This window comes from Chiloscyllium plagiosum, unplaced genomic scaffold (assembly GCF_037043375.1).
Source record: "Chiloscyllium plagiosum isolate Xiang-an unplaced genomic scaffold, Cpla_swu_hap1 HiC_scaffold_43, whole genome shotgun sequence".
Taxonomy (NCBI): domain Eukaryota; kingdom Metazoa; phylum Chordata; class Chondrichthyes; order Orectolobiformes; family Hemiscylliidae; genus Chiloscyllium; species Chiloscyllium plagiosum.
In genome coordinates this window covers 13,880,481-13,888,824 of record NW_028270181.1, presented here as the reverse complement: position 1 = coordinate 13,888,824, position 8,344 = coordinate 13,880,481, and the positions used below count along the sequence as shown (strand labels likewise).

General features: G+C 43.3%; 1 long non-coding RNA gene across 1 annotated transcript in view; it reads left to right on the top strand.

Annotated features, from left to right (window-relative positions):
- The first annotated feature begins 343 nt into the window (after positions 1-343).
- Positions 344-8,344, top strand: part of LOC122541879 (uncharacterized) — a 370,918-nt gene continuing 362,917 nt past the window's right edge. Inside the window, exon 1 of the long non-coding RNA XR_015754246.1 lies at positions 344-421. This is a non-coding gene — a long non-coding RNA (uncharacterized LOC122541879). The remainder of the gene's footprint in view (positions 422-8,344) is intronic.

The window sequence follows — 8,344 nt, the reverse complement described above, 5'->3', positions numbered from 1 at the left end:
GAGTGAGAAGGGATCACACTGAAACGTATAAAGTGCTGAAGAGATGGATAGGGTTCCTATTGGTTGGGTGAGGGTTCTCTAGATCAAGAGGTCAACATCTCAGGGGACTGAGACCATTTCAGACCGAGATGTAGATACATTTCTTCATTCCCTGTGGAATTCTCTACCATTAATGCAGAGTCCACATCACTGAATGTATTGATGCAATAAATAGATTTGTAGGCACTACAGGTATCAAGGGGAGAGAGCAGCTTTGTAGCAGATGAGGAACAGCCACAATCGTATCGAATGGCAGAATAAACTCATTTGGTTGAATGTCTTATTCTTGCTCCTGTTTTCTAATAGACAAAAGCTGATCCCATTCACTGGACCGAGGGACACAGATTTAAGGTTTTCAGCAAGAGATATCAGACAATGTGAGGTAGGACTTTTTCACACTGTGAATGACAATGACCTGGAACTTGTTGCTACAAGGCTGGGGAGGGGGGGGGGGGGGGGGGGGGGGGGGGGGGGTGGAATTGGAAATAATGCATGATTTAAAAAGTAAATTGGATGGGCCCTTGAGGGAAATAAATGAGAACAGCGATAGAAATCATGTGAGAGAATGGGATTGATGGGACTGCTTTACAGAGAGAGTGGATATGGACTCCATGGGCTGAACAGCAACATTCCTTTTAAATTAGACAGCTGCCCTGAGTGATGATTGGCATGCCGACACTTTGATTTCCAGTTTTGGAAGCAATTGGAGGTCTGTGAAATGAAGAAATGAATTAGCGGGGAGTGTTGCTGAGGAGTTCCTCCCTTGTACTAATGAGTTAATGACTCGATGACACTGAGCCAGAGCTGAGAGCAGGACTTGGCTCTGCGTTTGCCCCGATGGCCCGCTGAAGTTGCAGTCAGGATCTGAGGGGGGATTCCAACAGACGAGTCAACAGGACAGCAACGTGGAGCCTGCCACAGTCCCAAACTGAAATCCTCACCTGTTCTCTTCCAGCTGCACATAGTTTTTGGAAGCTATTTTTCTCTTTGCTAGCTCAGACTATCACTTGGTTTGAATTAACAAACTCAGCACAGGATCACAATCAAATGAAAGCTTTTGTGCTCTCTCTAGCTTTTTGCCTATTTGGCAGAAACCCACTGGAGATTTTTTTTATTTTCTAAGTTGTCTAGTGCATAAAATTGTTTCCAACCAACAACAAACTAAAACTGCAGTAATACAGGTCAATGCGACATAGTTAATGGCATGGTGGCTCAGTGGTTAGCACTGCTGCCTCCCAGCACTAGGGATATGGGTTCAATTCCACCCTCAAGTGACTGTCTGTGTGGAGTTTGCACTTAGTCTGCATGGTTTCCACTGGGTACTCCAGTTTCCTGTTGCAGTTCAAAGATGTGCAGGTTATGTGGATGGGCCATGCTAAATTGTCTATGGTGTGCAAGCTAGGTGGGTTAACTGTGGGAAGTGTGGGGTTATGAGGATTGGGTGGGATGTTCTTTGGAGGATTGGTGTGGACATGATGGGCTGAATGGCCTGTCTCTGCAGTGTAGGATTCTATGATTCACTCGGAATGACTCCTGAGTTATTCTTTTCCCTCACAAAGTTTGAATGTGCCGCACAGCAGTCTTCAAACTCAACCCTAAGCAAACTCAAACCTGGAAATGTAATTACAGAGTGATAATTGACAGCACAAATAACTCAGGAGGCTGGAGGGATTATGAGAGTCCTCAAAATCATGATCTAACTTGTAGAGTTTGTCAGCACAGCAGGATCATTGAATGTAAATCATTGATTATTTCTCTAGTAGAAATGCAGTAAGTTGAGGATATACTGTAACTAATGTAGTGGTTAGAACATGAGTTCCCTGATTGGCGCTGTTAACCTGGTACAATCAGGGAGCCCTGGCTGACAGATGTAAACAGGAATGTCAGAGGATCTGTTCACTCAGAGAGTTGGCTGAGGAAACTGGCTCAGTGTCATATACTATGCATGTGTAAATAAAGGATGACTTGGTGACGGCCTTCATGGAGTTATTTCAACGATAATCCAAATTATGTGGAGAAAATGTGTCCCAGTCACTTCCAGCATCGCAGGTTGGATGTACAACAGATCTGGGAAAGACCTGCCTATCACCCATCTGGCCACCCCTTGCGGAGTCACCAGATACATTTCAGATTATTCAGCAAGGGTAGAGAAAGCCAAGCTGGGAATTTATTCTGTATCTACAATCCAGTCTCTGTCAGGCAACCAAATAACATTCACAAGCCTCACACATGTCAATCTAATGGCTTCCAATGCCTTCTGAACTCTTGGATAAGATTACAGGCCTGTCAAATACTCCAGGCTAACAATTACTCTCTATTGATTTTTACAGACGAAATATCAATCTTGTAAGTAGTCAGGTTGCTGATCACACCCACATAATAAACATCTGTTCTAAAGAAGAATTATTTTGTTAAAAAAAGGAATCATTCTACTTTCTTTGATCTTTTGTCAAAAACATTTTTGGCTTTGTGGCCTGTGTTCATGCTCCTTTTAATATGTTTCCTTCTGATATTTGTCATCAGCTTATTTTGATATGATATGACAGCAGCCTTATTTTATAAAGCTGGCAATGATACAACAGCCATGTAGCAGTGTTGACTGGTGTCTTAGAGTGTGAGGTTGTGCCTGCCAACCTCCATGTGGGGGCAGCTCATCCTTGGGGAGGGGAGGTCCTTCCGTTGTGGGATGTATTACAGAGGAAGGTCAACCCAATGATTCCTAATGGAAAATTACAAAAAATGGAATTCACAAAAGCTTTGGACTTGTTACCAAAACATGCTCCATATCAGGAGTAGGCTTTTATTGAAGTTGTCCTTGGGATGTAAGTGGGAAGTCTAGCATTTATGACTGCCCTCTTCAACTTCTGCATGCAGTTTGGTGTAGATACACCCAGACAGCCATTGGGATGGGAATCTGGAAGATGGCAGACCTTGATACAGGCTGGCAGATTCACCCCTCAAAAACCTCAGCACTGCTGAGACTGGCTGTTGTATCCCTAATGTCAACATGACCGAGACCAGCTGATTTGGCTCAGACCTGAGATCCAACTTTCCAGCTTCTTGGCCCAGCTACTTACTGGAGAGGCTTACAGATTCGTCAGGGAAGTCAGTTTTGGTTCATCAGAGTCAGTCATGCAGATAATGGTCAGTGAACCATCCAGACCCATAGCTGTCTTCGTAATTCATATTTGAGCATGAAATCATTTTGAAACAAAGGAGGAATAATGCGTGGCCTGTCAGTTTAATCTCGCTTCTATTAGACTCATGACAAAGACTTGGATGGCTCCTTCACGCCGGCCATTCTTGGCAATCATTGTTGTTTCTTGTCGCTCATAAAACAAAGAGCATATAAGGTTTACATATATGATTTACAAACCCGTCTATGTGTGAAACCCAGGAATTAGACATCACTGAAGATATCAACATGTTCCCAGGAACTCCTGTGGTTATTAATGAACTTCCAGGAGATTTGGATGCACTGGGCATCTTTTCCTAACTTATTAAATGAAAGTGGACTAATAATTGCAGGTTCCAGAAATGTCCAAAAATGTCATTTCATAAAGTGCCACATCGAAAGTTGTTGCAGAAAAATAAAAGCTCATGGTGTTGGATTTAACGTGTTGGCTCAGGTAGAAAATTAGCTGGCTAACAGGGAGCAGAGAGTAGGAATGAATGAGTCCTTTTCAGGCTGGCAGGATGTCTCACATGGTGTCTCACAGGGTCAGAGCTGACGTCTAAACTATTTACTATTTATATAAATCATTTGGAGTAAAGGACTCCAAATTGATTGCTGATGACACAAAGATAGGTAGGAAAGTGAGTTGTGAATTGGACATAAGAAATCTACAAATAGTTTAAGTGAGTGAGCAAAGCTCAGGTAAATGGAGTACAATGTGGAAAAGTGTGAATTTATCCATTTTGGCATAAAGAAATTTTAAAAAGAAGCATATTATCTAAAAGGTGAGAGGTTACAGAGCTCTGGGATGCAGGGGGATCTGGGTGGCTAAATGCATTAATCACAGAAAGTCAGTATGCAGGTGCAGCAAGTAATTAGGAATGCTATTAGGAAGGTTATGTGTCATTGTGAGGGGAACTGAAAGCAAGAGTAGGAGATTATGCATTGGTGCATTGTGAGGGGAACTGAAAGCAAGAGTAGGAGATTATGCATTATGCATTTCACAAACCCGTCTATGTGTGAAACCCAGGAATTAGACATCACTGAAGATATCAACATGTTCCCAGGAACTCCTGTGGTTATTAATGAACTTCCAGGAGATTTGGATGCACTGGGCATCACAGGGCATTGGTGAAATCACATCTGGAGTACTGTGTACAGCACTGGCCACTGTACCAATGGAAGGAGGTCAGTGCATCAGAAGCAGTTCAGAGAATGGCAGCTCGATTAATATGACATATTAATCACACATGACTCACATATGACTCCAGAACCATAGCAATGTGGTTGACTCTCAACTGCCCTCTGAAATAGCCTGGCCAACAACTCAGTTTAAGGGCAATTAGGGACAGGTGTACTGTCCTTGCCAGTGATGCCTAACTTCCATGAAAGGATTTTTAAAACGTGCATTATAGCAAGGCAGCAAATAAAGAAATCTGACAATCTTGCATATCTTCGACTATTCTGGGATCTCAGTTTAGTTTAAAATCAGAATACAGGCAGTGGGTCAGAATGCTGACCCTCAGCAGTCCCTTGACCGTACTTCACCTTACGATCAGATCATGCCTGATCTATATGTGGATTCTGCTTACTTGCATTTCCTTTTTATTCCTTGACATCCTTACTCCACAAATAAAACTGCTAACTCAGTATTGGAAGCTTCAGTTGACCCCAGCATCCACAGCATTTTGTGGGAGAGATTTCCAAGTTTCAATGCACTTTTGAGGAAAAAGTAATTCCTGACTTCACTTCAAAATGCTGAGTTCCAATTCCTGTGCCCCTATTTTCTGTGTTCTCCTCGGAGGTAATTAGTCCTTCTATATCTACCTTATCAAATCCATTTATAATTTTTGAAGACCTTAATTAAATCACCCCTTAATCATCTAAACTCAAGGAAAAGCAAGCAAAATTCATTTAACCCCATCCTTGAGCCTTTGTCTCAATGGAAGTGAATTTGTGCAGTTCCTTCTCCATGGCCAGTGTATCTTCCGGTAATTCAGTGTCCAAAACTTTAACCCAATACTTGAGTTGACTGGGGGTCTGACAAATTCTCTAGTTTTATATCCCAAACTCATTGAAATAAAGATCAACATTCTATTCCAGCAAATCTTTTAATGACTCTTAATACCTAAGTATTATTTTTCAATGATTTATTCTGGCCAACTTGCTTCTCCAAGCTCTGACCATTAAGACAATATTCATATTCTTGTTTCTTATATCCAAAGCTGATCCTTCCTCATGTTGAAGTCCATTTTCGTCATGATTCACCCACTGGTTTAATCCATCAAGGTTTCTTCTTTATAATTTCCTGCTCTCCCTCCACAAATTATTGTGCCTTTTTGATTTGAGACTGCTAGCATTCTCCTCAGTTGCTACATCGGCGCAATCTAAGTTATTTCAAAGCTGTTTCCATAATTTCACCTCATAATGTCAGTGGCTACTTAAAAGACAAAGGAATTTATAGCCTCTGGGGCATGATCAAAACTAATTATATTGCAATTTGCAGCTTAATAGTTCTTTACTTAGACGGTTTCTTATATAGATAGGCTTTTTGCAAAACGCTACCCTCCCTGTTAACCTCATTATTGAGTGCAAGTATGTTTGTTATCTGTATATCAAAGTAGGAAAATAAATGTTAAAGTTGAAACATTAGTCATTAGTAACCCTTTATGTTTTCATAGTTTATCTGTTCAGAACTCTCCTCGAAAATTATCCTTGTTTGACCAGCAATGTAAATAGTAACACATGAATAGTTTCAAATACTATTTGTTGATGAAGTTATCAACCATTGCTGAGTGACGTGTCTTGCTCATCTCCAAAAAGGCTCATTTTGCCCTCCTTGGATTTGAGCTGACCATCAAGGCTGACACTCCATCAAAAGAACTGCCAAAATGGAATGATGAACTTTATTGCGACGGGCTTGGAATACAAAAGCACAAAAGTTATATTTTAAAACTAAGTCAAACTGAAATAATTGTGGATGCTGTAAATCAGAAGCAAAAACCCCCCCCGAAATTGCTGGAGAAGCTCAGTCGGTCTGGCAGCATCTGTGGAGAGAAATCAGAGTTAACTTCTGAGGAAGGGTCACTTGACCCGAAACGCTAACTCTGTTTTGTCTCCATAGATGCTCCATAGGTGCGGCATGGTGGCTCAATGGTTAGCACTGCTGCCTCATAGCGCCAGGACCTGGGTTCGATCCCAGCCTTGGGCGACTATCTGTGTGGAGTTTGCACATTCTCCCCATGTCTGCGTGGGTTTCCTTTGGGTGCTTCAGTTTCCTCCCACAGTCCAAAGATGTGCAGGTTAGGTGAATTGGTCATGCTAAATTGCCCGTAGGGTTAGGGGGAATGGGTCTGGGTGGGTTACTCTTTGGACGCCTGGTGTGGACTAGCTGGGCCGAAGGGCCTGTTTCCACACTGTAGGGAATCTAATCATGCTGCCAGATCTGCTGGGGTTTTCCAGATATTTCTCTTTTTGTCTGTGAAAGTTATATTGTAGTTCTACAGAGAATTTGTCAGATCCTCGACTCAAGTATTGTGATAAGTCCTGGACAGTGAACCACGGATATATATATTACCAATAGAGAGGGTACTGTATTTGAATGATATTGTAATCATGTAAATCCTTACCATTGTTAAAGACATAAGACTCAACAAAACTCTCTGAAGGGCAGGAACTTGGACCAGGGGCCTGTTGGGAGCTGATTTGACATCAGAGAGCAGAGGTTTCTGGGCAAGGAGGGACTTTTTCATTTCCGTCCAGCTATATTAGTGAGTGTTTTCTAAACCAGAGACCTTTCCTTTGTAGGGCCTCCCACTCAACCACCTCCTCTAACCTTAAACACCATGGACACATCAGGTAAACTTCTCCTCTTTTACATTCTGATAAGGGGACTAGCAGGGATGGCAGTGCAGGGAGAGGAATGTTCCTGCTGCATGATGTTTGAGGTGAGGGACGCCATTAGTGTCCCATCCAAATACATCTGCAGGAAGTGCACCCAACTCACGCTCCTCCAAGACCGTGTTAGGGAACTGGAGCGGGAGCTGGATGAACTTCAGATCATTCAGGAGGCAGAAGCTGTGATAGATAAGAGCTACAGGGAAGCAGTTACTCCTAGGCACCAAGAAAGCAGGGTAACTGTTCAAAGGGGGAAATAGCAGTCAGTGCAGGGATCCCCTGTGGTCGTTCCCCTGAAAAACAAGTATACCGTTTTGGATACTGTTGGGGGTGGAGATGGGGGAGGGGGGGTGGGCATGACTTACCAGGGGCAAGCAGTGGGGTGCAGGTCTCTGGCACAGATTCTGTCCCTGCTTCACAGAAGGGAAGGAGGAAAGGAGGAGAGTGTTAGTCACTGGAGACTCAATAGTTAGAGGGTCAGACAGAAGGTTTTTTGGGAACGAAAGAGATTCACGGTTGCCTCCCAGTGCCCGGGTCCATGATGTCTCGGATCATGTCTTTAGGGTCCTGAAGGGAGAGGATGACCAGCCCCAAGTTGTGGTCCATGTAGATACCAACGACATAGGGAGAAAGAGGGATAGGGATGGAGGGCAAGATTTCAGGGAGCTAGGGTGGAAGCTGAGAGCTAGAACAAACAGATTGTTATCTCTGGTTTGTTACCCATCCAAATGGGTTGCCACGTGATAGCAAGGCAAGGAATAGGGAGAGATATCAGCTGAACATGTGGCTGCAGGGATGGTGCAGGAGGGAGGGTTTCAGGTACTTGGATAATTAGGGATCATACTGGGGAAAGTGGGACTTGTACAAACAGGATGGTCTTCACTTGAACCAGAGGGGTACTAATAGCCTGGGTGTAGTTGCAGTTCATAGGAGGATGTGAGTAGGGAGGGCATGGACAGGATTTCACGGTCACAGGAATTTGCTGGCAGACAGCAAATCGGTTTGAGGTGTGTCTACTTCAACACCAGAAGTATCTAAAGTAAGGTAGGTGAGCTTGCAGCATGGATAGGTATCTGGGACTTCGATGCTGTGGCCATTTCAGAGATATGGATAGAGCAGGGTCAGGAATGCATGTTACAGGTTCCAGGGTTTAGATCTTTCATTAAGAACAGGGAAGGTGGTAAAGGAGGGGGAGATGTGGCCTTGTTAGTCAAGGATAGTACAGCGGTGGCT